This window comes from Myotis myotis, unplaced genomic scaffold (genome assembly GCF_014108235.1).
Source record: "Myotis myotis isolate mMyoMyo1 unplaced genomic scaffold, mMyoMyo1.p scaffold_m19_p_8, whole genome shotgun sequence".
In the NCBI taxonomy this organism is placed as follows: domain Eukaryota; kingdom Metazoa; phylum Chordata; class Mammalia; order Chiroptera; family Vespertilionidae; genus Myotis; species Myotis myotis.
In genome coordinates, this window is record NW_023416390.1 from 50706018 (window position 1) to 50719103 (window position 13086).

The following is a 13086-nucleotide window of genomic DNA, read 5'->3' on the forward strand; positions in this document are numbered from 1 at the left end:
TTACTGATATTCACAACAATTCTAAATTAAAATTTTCACTAATAAAAATATGATCTAAAAACAACTGTCCTCTTGGTTTTTACACTAATTTTTTTAAAAATCACTTTACTACAATCATGTGTAAACTGTTCACCTGTAAAAATGTTGAAAATGAATAATACATGTTGGCTACTAATGGGAAAAAAATTCAATAGATTGAGCAGGTACTTGAGAAATTTGGGGATGTATACTACTAGTATAAACAGTTATAGAGTTGAAAGTCTTACTTTTGAGGTGAGGCAATGGAGCAGGAGAAAACTATTTTTTAAAAAATATATTTTATTGATTTTTTACAGAGAGGAAGGGAGAGGAACAGAGAGTTAGAAACATCAATGAGAGAGAAACACCGATCAGCTGCCTCCTGCACACCTCCTACTGGGGATATGCCCGTAACCAAGGTACATGCCCTTGACCAGAATCTAACCTGGGACCCTTCAGTCCGCAGGCCAACGCTCTATCCACTGAGCCAATCCAGTTAGGGTGGAGCAAACTATTTTTATTAAAAGCTTTAAAGTGTTACTTTACTTTTTAAAAGAATGCATCTATGTATTACTTTGATAAAATTAAAAGATAAGCAAAATTAAAGCTCCACTGATAATATCTGTCAATATCTCTTTACTATATCTATAACTGTGACTACAAACCCAGAGCTGGTGCCTTACTTGGTGTGATTGTGGATTTCTCTGAAAACAACCTGTTGTAAGAAGCTTAAAGTCCTTTTACGTAAGAGATTTCTTTCCACTGAGGCATTAAAGGCCACTTTTAATTGCTTTCTTACCTGGAGTAGTAACACACTGACCTACCACTAGTCATTGCTTTTCACAGGAGTGCATCAGATAAGGGAGAGCCATTTAGGAGTGCCCTGAGGAAATAAATGAAGTCAAAGACTAAAGTGTGCTCATGAGTCTAGAGACGGAGCTAAAAAATGATCACCGGGATCCTACCTGAATGTCCTGTTTTGAAGGGACAGAGCTGGATTGGAGAAGGAAAGGCTTGAAGGGGGGAAGGGGTGTCAATTGGTAAGGTTGGGCACCTGAGAAAAGGTGGCCAGGTTGAACAATAGTATGCAGCAGGATACATTTTCCTATTTAAAAGATTTGCCAGAGCTTGTTTTGCAAAACTAATAACCTCTGTGGTTTTAACCATTTAATAAACACACCTGGATATATAGTTGTAGAAGCATAAGAAGTATCTTAGTTCACTTTGGAAAACTCTCAAAATAGTAACTTTTATTTCTAAATGTATTTCGTCCTGGAGGACGTTTGTTAACTAGATCTAACCCAGTAGGTTCTGGTCAAAACTGAGGATGAGGGAAAAGAAGACAGTAGACTTAGTTAAGCGTAGTAGGAAAAGGTGGGAGTGATTTTAACAGCCCATTGAAAAAACTGGGAATCTTATATTTGAAGATAGATTTAGGTAAGATCTCTTGTTGTCGTTCTCTCTGGAGCAAAACAGTAACATTCCAGCTCATTCAAGCTAAAACTTCTGGGTTACTCATTGGCTGACAAGAGTGTTCTCTCAGCAACGTTGTTGAATTGGTGTCTGGCTTCATGTAACACATACCTTTTTCATTATTTTTTTAAATCTCTGAGCTGTACTCATTTTTCTACCTTCCACAGATTATTTGTCTTAGTTTAAGAAATACACCCAGCCCAGCCAGCATGGCTCAGTAATTGAGCATGGACCTATGCACCAGGAAGTCACAGTGTTATTCCCAGTTACAGCATATGCAGAGCTGTGGGCTCAATCACCAATGTGGAGTGTGCAGGCAGCAGCCGATCAATGATTCTCATCATTGATGTTTCTGTATTTCCCTCTCCCTTTCTCTCTGAAATCAATAATATATATATATATATATATATATATTAATCAATAATATCTATCTATCTATATATATTTAAAGAAATACATCTAGTATCATCTTCATCTCTTAGTCCTTCATACCTCTTCACCACTTCTTTTCACCCAAAGACTCTTTCTAAATAACTTTCCTGTGATGTAAGATCATAAAACTATACTGTGGGTTTTAACATTTTGGAAGATAGGTTAAGAATGAATTTCAAACATTGTAAATATCTATAGTGAGTAAGTTTTAGGAATAAAACCAAAAGAAATAATCAAACAAGCTCACATGGATATTTGCATTATATAAAATTAAATTGAAATTGCTTTAATGTTCATTAAAATAGACTGGTGAAATACCTACAATAGAAGTCTTGCAGCATTATAAACAGGGAGGTGGAGACTGATCCATCTATCTACATACCTATCGAATTATCTATCTTTATTTATTTTAAAGGGCTCAGGGGTATATTGTTAATTCCAAGAGTATGGTGTGACCTCATTTTTGTCCTAGAAAATGTGTGTGTGTACCTGATGTCTATCCACATAAATGTATGAAAGGACATACTTGAAAATATTAACATAGTGGTTTTTCTTTAGGTGCTTAGAAATGTGGGTTCCTTCCTTCCTTCCTTCCTTCCTTCCTTCCTTCCTTCCTTCCTTCCTTCCTTGTTTTTATATTTTAGTGGTTTGTCTGATTTTGTTTTTCCACGAATGGGCATTACTTTTAATCACAGAAAAATAAATGATTTTCATTTACAAATACATACTCTGAAAAAGTACTCTTCGATTTAAATTCTTATCAAACCCTTTCTCCTTCCAATAAAGAGTTTATTCTATTCTCAAAATATATCCAAATTAACTATCACTAAATTATTTTGAATCATAAAACAATAATCATGGAAGCAACTCCAAACATTGTCCTTATCTTTGAGCAAGATAAGCAATCACTATTTGTACTATCTTGCTTATCTTTTAGTTAAATGCTTTTATCTATTTTCCATGGGAATGTATTTAGGGTCAGTGTTGGGTATATAATTAAAAGGCTAATCATGAATCTTAAAAGGGACAGCAATGCCGTTTGAACAGAGGGAGTAACTGCTTTCATAAACTGAGTGAAGTTCACTGATAAACTATTACCCACATCTATTCCATGTGGGTAATGAGAGTCAAAATTTCACTGCTTCATTAATAAATTGTGAAATAAAATATCCTAACTTGTCAGGAATCCTAGAAGTACAATTTGAGTTGTAAAAGTTTCCAGAGTAAAACAGAGATTTGTGCAAAAGTTTCTATGATACCGAATCAATATTCTGCTCATCAGCTTAAAGCAGAATAACTTGATTGGAATAATTGACTACAGAGAAACTGGAGCCTCTAGAACATAAAGAAAGGTTCCTTTGAACTGCAAACCTCAATCCAATTGAAATGGAAATGAAGCAGATCTTCTCAGAGCTCTCAGAGCCCCCCAATGCCAATTCCTAGTTTCCACCAAATTTCCTTTCTCAGCTATAAATATGTATTACTTTTGTAAAAATTTTTACTTTTATACTTGGGTCCATCATCATTGCTCTTATTACTAACAGGGACAAGGAGCTTGGTAGAGGTCCAATTTAAGGTCTGTGGAAGTTAGTTTGGTTTCCTTCCAGACCAAACCAATGAAAATAACTGGTTCCATTCATTTATTAGTCCAGATAAACAAAGCCAGTTTTATTCTGGGCATAATGCTTATCTGTGTGACTGACCTGCAGTGAAGCCCAGGGGAAGACAAAAAACCATGAAAAGCAGAAACTAAAAAGTTGGCCTCTTTCCCTAAGAGCTAACTGTGTTCCAGAGCACAGAAAAATATTACTCAAATGAGCTAAAGTTAAGAGCAGTAGGCTCTCTGGTGTTTTTGACCTTTGGATATAGGAAAATTGAGGCAATTTTACTGAGTAGTCCACAAGAACAATTTTTCTTAGCTTGCACGCAGTTGAAATATACATAGGAATGCAATGGATTGTTCATTAGGGCGCTGCTTCCTTTTTGAAAACAACTCTCTCTTTCCTAAAAATGTGTAAAATACATTTCCTCTTTAAACTAAAGTAAATTACCATTTTTTCTTTGAGATGTTTAAAACAATCCTATACATACTTGAACTGTTTGAAAATGCCCTTCTAATAAAGTCAGGGCTGGGAACTATTAGTTTATTAATATGGGCATTTATGTCCAGGTTGTATATTACTTAGTCTCCAAGAAGCCACTATAGAATTGACCCAAAATAGCTTCTCTTCATTAGGGTTCTTTCTTTAATTAAAAAATTTGTAATAAAAATACATTAGCATAATAAAAATGCTGATTACAAAGGATATGCAATGGAAAGTATTCTTAGCCCATCCAGAAGCAATCACTATTTGTACCTTCTTGCTTATTTTTTCAGAAGATTTTTGTGCATAACACAGTGTAGGGAAGAAAAAATTTTACTTCTACCCTTCTAGGTTCTTTGGCTGGTGTAATGATCAATTTAACATAAGACAGATTAACAGGAGAAAACAAATTTAATTGCATACACAAGGAGGCCCCACAGAGGCAATAAAACCAAAGGACACGTTAGCAGTTTAGGCTCATATACTATCCTGAGCTAAGGAAAGGGATAAGGGCCTGAGGCTTCAAAGAGGAGGAGGGTAATTCACGGGACAATAAGAAGAGCAGATGTTTAGTAATTAGATGTTGGCCCTGCCTTTCAGATAGGTCATTCAGATAAAAAGTTATTTCTGGTAATAGCCCTTTTTGTGGGCCCGGCCTGCTAACTAAATTCTTTTAGGTAATTAAGGGAGAGGTAAAAGTTTTTCCTGAATCTGCTGGGTCTCGATGGCCTTCAGCTCAAAATAATCAACATGCCAAAGTGGCACATTTTGGGGAGGCCTGTTCTGAACCCCTTCAGCAGCATTCATTTGTAATTACTAAATACATAAAATGCACACACGGGTAAATATTTGTTTGTATCATCAATGGGAATTTCTTTTTTATATTTATTCTGTGGTTTACATTTTTTTAACTTATTTTTTTTTAATTTCAAAATATGTCCTGGAAATCATTTCAAATAAGCCCATATATATCTACATTATGCTTTCAAATGACTGTGTAATATTTAATTATATGGATATATCATAATTTATTTAATCAGTTTTCTATTGAAGGATAGCTGAATCATTACCTGCTCCTTTTTTCCCCCACAATTCTTCAGTAAGCAGTAAACATTCATATATATGCCTTTGAACACGTGTGTAAGTATTTATATGTCGGATAAAGCTCTAGAAGTAGAATTGCTAGGTCAAAGTCTCATTTTAAAATCTCTCTGTTTAGTAGATTTGACAATTTTTTTTCACTTTAATAATTCCACAGTGAAAGTATAAAAAATCAAGGAATTCACTGTATAAAATAGATACAGTGATGGACATTGATTTAAGGTAAAAAAAAAAAAAAAAAAAAAAAAGAAGCAAAAAACACCACACTCATTTTTAAATATTCAATGACTACAAAAATTAGCATGGGGATGCTGTTAAACCAGAGAAAAGGGATCTTCACAAGCTTATTCTCCCTTAAACACACACACACACACACACACACACACACACACACACACACACCCCACACCCAACATTCAGTTCCTGAAAGAATTTGCCACCAAGTTGTGAAGAAGCCTTTCTAGAGCATTTAAGGTCTCAAAGCAATTCAGTTGAATTCTGTAATTTATTGACTGCCTGCTCCTCATCAAATCCACAGGGAATACTGTCCATGCCCACAGGGACATGGGAGTGAGAGCAGACACCTGACAAACAAGGTATTTAATGAAAGAGCCCTATTTGAGGCCTCAGTATAACTTGGAAAAATCTTTATATCAAGTTATGTCATGTGAGAAGTAATCTGATGGGAGGAAGGCAAGGATGGAAACAGTTGAACAAAAACAATCTCCAGCATGTACCACCCAAAAAGATTGTTTACATGCCTTATTCATCCTTGTATCTTCATCAGTCACATGATGACCCCAAGTTCACACCTTATAGCCCATCTACCTTGAATAATTTGCTTTCTTCTGCTACACACATAGCCTTCTCAAGTTTCTATGCCCTTGAACACGTCACATTGTTGGTTTTGCCAGGAATGTCTTATATTAGTCCACCCAGCAACAACCTACTTATCTTTGCATTGTTGACTCAGGGATCATTATTTCTCCTGCCACACAGAAGGATACACCCACTCCTTCCCCTCAACTCCCATGCCTGTAGGGCATGTCTTCATTACACTTTTTATTTTTTCTTTCTGACCACTTATTCTTCTGAACTATCAATAGGACATGTCTGTTCTTTCTTGCCTATTTATCATATGCTATCTTGATTACGGTTGTTTCTAAATATTACTTACAACTATGCTATAATTTATTTCATTTTTCTCCTTAAAAATACAGGTTTATATTTCTCCCTGTGTTTAGCACTGTATTTAATAAGAAAACTTACTGGACATCTGCTATTCAAGCAGTATGCTAATTTAATGGCTTATACTGCATCATGAAACATTTGGTAATAATAGCAAATAATTATAGGGCTTACCAGGTGTAGGCACTTTTAAGTAACTTTACATAATTAACTTATTTAATTCTCACAACAACCATGGGAGGTAGGTTTGCTATTATTATCATTTTTATTTTCAGATGTGGAGACTGAGGCACCAATAGGTTCAGTAACTTGCCAGAGTTTAATAGCTAAATGTTGGCACCAGACACTGGTGAGACTCATTATGTCAGACTGACAACAGGCTTGAGTAGATGTTTGCATTAATACTTAAATATAGGCATCACAATTTCTAGATAGAGACAGGGCTCAGAAAGCAAAATAACTTGTTCAAGGTCACACAGATTATTGGTAAAGACAGGTTCAAAATTATGTTTAACCCAAATCCCATATATTTCCCAATACCTATGCTTCAAGTCAAATAAACGTCCTACCTTTCCCCAGGGCATGACTCAAGTCTCCATTTGTATTTTTCAGCGGTAGTTTTTGCCTGCTCAGGCTTCATTTCCCCCCTTTCTAACAGCATGCTGTTATTTCTTCCAGGACCGACTCCCTCACACTCTAGGTCCATGGAGAAAACCTATAAATTTTATTGCCATTATGTTTACCTGTCTACTTCCCAAGAACATTATTAAAGTTCCTTGGGAGAAGGAATAGTTCCTTCTTCTTCCCCCTCTTCCTCCTCCCTTTTTTTGTCATATCTTCTTCTTTTTCTTGTAACGAATCTCTCATGCACCATACATAGTTGAAGTTGAAAATATTTGTTGAATGAATGTTCACACATGATGCTTGTTCACTCAATATTTGTAAGATTGAACTGTTTGCAGAATAAGAACAAATAAAAGGGGCCTCACCAAAGTGTTAGAATCTCAGTAAACAGAGAAAGGCCACCATCAATAGGACATATCTGTTCTTTCTTGCCTACTTATCACATGCTATCTTTATTACAGTTGTTTCTAATTACTTACACTATGCTATAATTTATTTCATTTTTCTCCTTAAAAATACAGGTTTATAGTTCTCTGTGTTTAACACAATGCACTGTATTTAATAAAAAAAATTACTGGACATCTGCTATCCAGGAAGTATGTTAATTTAATGGCTTATATTGCATCATGAAACATTTGGCAATAATAGCAAATAATGATAGGGCTTATGATTATTTGCTTTATAATCCAACCTGTTAGATATAAAGGAGCATGCTGACAAATTCTACATCTTAGAGGGAAAAAAGTCAACCTTCTCCAGATGAAGGCTATTATATGTCAACTAGAGGCCCAGTGCACGAGATTCATGCACTCAGGGGGATCCCTCTCATAGTCCAGGGGCCCTTGGGGGATGTCCAACTGATGGCTTAGGCCTGCTCCCCACTCCTGCCACTGCTGCTGTGCTTGCCAACTGTGAGTCCGGCTCAGGACTTGTGGCTGAGCGGCGCTCCCCCTGTGGGAGCGCACTGACCACCAGGGGACAGCTCCTGCATTGAGTGTCTGCACCCTGGTGGTCAGTGCACATCATAGTAACTGTTCATTCTACCATTCAGTCGATTTGCACATTAGCCTTTTATTATATAGGATTATTATATAGCATAGCAAAAAGCAAATAATCCCTATGCACTATTTGTCTAAATTTGATTAAGACATTTAGAGTTTCTAAAAAAGAAAGTAAAAAAATTATGATATTCACCCATCCACCAGCTTTCCAAAACTATAGTTCCAAAAACAAATAAACAAACAAAATCCCCACAAACTCTAAACCAAACACAAAGGTATGACAAAGTTGTAAAATTCATTTTTTCCCCACTTTTAGGCTTTTCCCAAAAGGATGAAACATAAATTTTTTTCAAAAAAATTTTTTTGCGGGAGCTTGCTCTACTATGTCCCAAGCATGTCCTTTGTTTTTCTTTTGAATAGCTGTGTGTTACCTCTAAGAAAAAAGGCAACAGCTATTCAAGTGCTGACACAGTCATGAAAAGATAACTTCTCTGCTTATATCTCCTCTGGTACTGTACAGTGACCCTAACTTGGTATAGACAACTTCTATTTTCCCTGTGAAAGACCCACTATTTATTTTCCACTACCCACAGCAGTACTGCCCCAAGTATGTTCTGAAGAAAATAGTTCTAATAGTTGCAATAAAAAAAAAAGTACATTGAGGTCACCCATATATGGGGCACTCTGTCTCATCCACTGGTGTTATCAAGATATTACATTGCCTATTATAATCTAACTAGAGGCCGGGTGCACAAAATTCGTGCACTTGGGGGCGGGGGTGTGTCCCTCAGCCCAGCCTGCACCCTCTCCAATCTGGGAACCCCTCAGGGGATGTCTGACTGCCAGTTTAGGCCCAATCCCACATCCTTTTCACAATCCGGGACGGCTGGTTCCCAACCACTCACCTGCCTGCCTGCCTGATCGCCCCCTAAACACTCCCCTGCCAGCATGATTGATGTCTAACTGCTCCCCTGCCGGCCTGATGGCCCCAACTTCCCTCCCCTGCCAGCCTGATTGCCCCCAACTGCCCTCCCCTGCTGGCCTGATTGGCCACAACTGCCCTCCCCTGCCAGCCATCTTGTGACCACATGGGGGCGGCCATCTTGTGCGAGGGCATGATGGCCAATTTGCATATGACCTCTGTATTATGTAGGATGACCCAGGTGGGAAAAGAAGATAAATGTAGGTAATATTGTGGCCGTAAACATCTATCATTGGGATACCATAATTACTATGGAGGCTAGTATAAATGGGAAAGTTAGACAAGATGCAAATAATTAATCTTGGTACTTCACTCTAGCCCAATGATGGCGAACCTATGACACGCGTATCAGAGGTGACATGCAAACTCATTTTTTTGGTTGGTTTTTCTTTGTTAAATGGCATTTAGATATATAAAATAAATATCAAAAATATAAGTTTTTGTTTTACTATGGTTGCAAATATCAAAAAATTTCTATATGTGACATGGCACCAGAGTTAAGTTGGGGTTTTTCAAAATGCTGACACGCCGAGCTCAAAAGGTTCGCCATCACTGCTCTAGCCCCTGCTTCAAAAGGTTCGCCATCACTGCTCTAGCCCCTGCTTCAAAAGGTTCGCCATCACTGCTCTAGCCCCTGCTTTTCACTAAAGACCCTAATATTTCAACCAGTTACTCTCTGGTCTTCTGAGTCTAGTTTGGAGGGCTAATTTTTTTCACTGTACATAGATGTAAAATCATGGGAATTCGGGGATGGGGATGCAGAAAAGAGGAAGTATGGCATAGATTATTACTTCCTTGCACAGCCATCGCTACTTCTCTTTTTGCTAGTTTTGGATCTAAATTTCTCATTTTCTGGCTCTATTTACTGAAAGACAACACTGAGAAGAGTGAAGTCTGGAGAGGAAGTAGCCCCAAGGATAGTTTTAATAATGGTTAATATTTCCTAATTGCTTACAACCTGCAGTCATTGTGCTAAAACTTGGATCATTTTATTAATTTCAGTACTCTAAAACGTAGGTATTTTCATTAACCAAAGTTCACAAATGAGGAAACGAAGGCTTATAAAGGTTAAAAAATACTTGGTCAGCGTCACACAACTGTGCTTCAATCACTATCCTAAAGTGGCAAGTGAACAACATTTAAGTGTAATACCCTGAGATGAGTCAAAGGGTCTTGGTCCAGGAATAAAACAGCCCACACTGATACCTCAGTTTCCTTAACTTTTCTGAGCTTCAGTACCTCATCTACCAAGGTTATGGGTTATTGTGAAAATCAACTAAGATAATGGTTTCTCTAAGATTTCTGTTCATGGACAAAAACCATGCAAACACTCTGCATTACCATATTTCACATAAGCCAGGAAATCTCCATCAGAAGACTGAAATTAAAGGAGACCAGCCTGAATATCAGAAGAAACATGGCTACATGGTGAAGTATTCTGATACTTGCGAAGTTGGGCAGACAGAGGAGGATGCAACCAAGATGCCTCTGGGAGAGAACAGGATGTGGATTCCTTTCTGGCTGCTAGATTGTCTACTTTTGCTGCTATCGCTGCTAACAAAAGCTCATCTATTCTGAAGGTGAGAAAGTGTACCCTTACTCTTCTGTATATTTGTTTTGGGAACTCAGGCCATACATAGTTAATTTCTGTGGGCTTGGTTTTTTTCCTATTTTGTTTTCCTTCGGTGGAGAACTCACAAAATTGAATTTGACATTTTTGCCAAATCTTCTAAACCAGTGATTCTCAAATTTAGTGAGCATCAGAATCCTTGGGATAGGTGTACCAGATTTATCAATTAAAAATATAGGACATGCAGTTAGCTTTAAATTTCAGAGAAATAATGAATAATTTTTAGTGTAAGTATGTCCTAAATATTGCACAGAACATAGTTATACAAAAAATTATTTGTTATTTATCTGAAATTCAAATTTATATGGAAATCCTGTATTTTATCTAGCAACCCCACTGGAGCTTGTTAAAATACAGTCTTACTAGTTTTATATTCTGTCAGTAAGTCTGAAATAGGATTCAGTGATCCTCCGGGTGATTCTAGAGCAGCCTGTTTTTATACAGCACTTTGAGAAGCACTGGTTGAGCTTGGATAATGCTAATGTGGGAGCGAGAGATTTCAGGAGGCCAGGGGAACATCCGGGGGAGAGGAAGGACTGTGCATGCACAGCTGTAGTGAGAAGTCTTGAAGATAAAGGACCTGATCCTTGAGTGACAGCAGAGATAAGTCTAGATCCTGGGAGCCTGATATGGTAACCAAAGAAGACATTCATTGAGCCTCTCTATTGTGTCATTTAATCCTCTCAACAACCACAAGAAGAAGATAACTGTTATTATCTCCATCTCATTAGATGAGGAAATAAAAGCTCAGGGTTAAGTAACTTGCCCAAGGTCACATAGGTAGTGTTTAGTGGAGTCAGGTTTGATCTAAGACCTATTGTTTCCAAAGTCCACATTCTGAACCAGTCCTACGCAACAATAGGAGATTTTGGCAATGTTGCCAATATAACTTTTTTTTTTTTTTTTCTATTCGCAGCCTTCTTCAAATTGCTAAGTTAACTAAAGTACAGTCAGGGATTTGACATCTGCTGTATAGAAATGCTCAAAGATCTTCACATTCTGAGGTATAATAGCCAAATGACATAAAAGTTTGTTAAAAGCTTAAGGGTGTGAGCTGATGAAAAACATGAGCTGTTAGAGACAGTATGGCTCAGCGCCAGCCAAACCCATCATCCCAAAGGGCAATGTGTCAGGGGATACCCTACTTTGGAGGATAAACCACCAATTTTCTCACCAGGTGACCTCAGACAGCTGAATAAGCTCTGAAGAGGAAGGTAAGTGAGATCATTAAATAAATATAGGGAACAGGTAGATGAAGAAATTGGAGCCGATTTGAATAGAAAGGAGACAGCTCAAAGAAATCACAGCTGCAGTGCTCTAACATTTGTTGAACTGGTTGAGATAAAAGGCAATGACCAAAGAGCACAGGTTGGCTGTTAGTAGGAAAAGGATCTTGACTCAAGAAATATGTGGTTGCCCTGGCCAGTGTGGCTCAGTTGATTGAGCCTCATCCCATGCACCAAAAGGTCTCCGGTTCCATTCCTCAGGGTGCTTGTGGGAGGCAGCCAATTGAAGTTTCTCTCTCATCAATGTTTCTCTCTCAAATCAATAAAAACATATAAAAAATATGTGGTAGGTTGTGCTACTATTCAAAATATTTGCTGCCTATCTCTGGGATGTCTCTCTCCCTGGGGTAGGATTCCATGTGACTTGTGTTGCTAAGGAAAAGTGAAAACTGTAGGGGATGGCCTATCATTCACCACCATCTCTTTTCCTCTGCCCTGAGACCTGCAGTGACCTAGGGAGGAACTCCTCCATCAGCCAGTGTCCCAGAGGGGAATCTACATGGGGCAGAACCAAGCTGACTTGTGATAGGCACATATTGTAAGCAAGAAATAAAGCTTTTTTGTTACTGCAGAATATGTCAGTTATACTGACTGGTAAAATAAGAAAGCACAATTTAAAAGTGCAGAGGTGTCCAAAGATGGAAAGGACCACTGCAGAAGTGGTAAGTTCCCTAGTTTGGAAGTATTAAATATAACTAAAATACCACTTTGTAGATTGTTAAAAAAAAAAAAGAAGTTGTTGGACAGGGAGAGGTAGATTCAGATATTGACTGAGTGGTTAGGACCTTAAGCTCCTTTCCATATCTGAGATTCTGTGCCACGTAACTGATGGGCAAGGCCTTCTGTACATCCATGCTTTAAACTCAGTTGAAGAGGAGGAACACGGTGACATTAGGGTAGATTAATCTCAGTTTGTGGTTACTGATATTTAGAGCATTAACTTATGCTTATTTGAGAACAGGCTTCTGGAATGTAACTAAAAGGAGAGTTAAATATTTATGTGGTTTGAGATTAACCATAAAAGACCTTCAGGGGAGGATTAGAACACAAGAATAGCTAGAGAAAGCGTAATTCAGTCACTACCATGAGCCTCTCCCAGAACCCTGCTAAATGTTAGATGTACCGTGCCAAACCACACTCTGGCCAGAGATCAGAGAAAGCAGGGACATGGAGTGGGATACTGCCATTCGCCTCAATCCACAGCCCAGTGAAATACCCAGTCAGTAATCACTCCTTTCTTCTCTCTCCCCTTTCCTGTTTGTTCCCT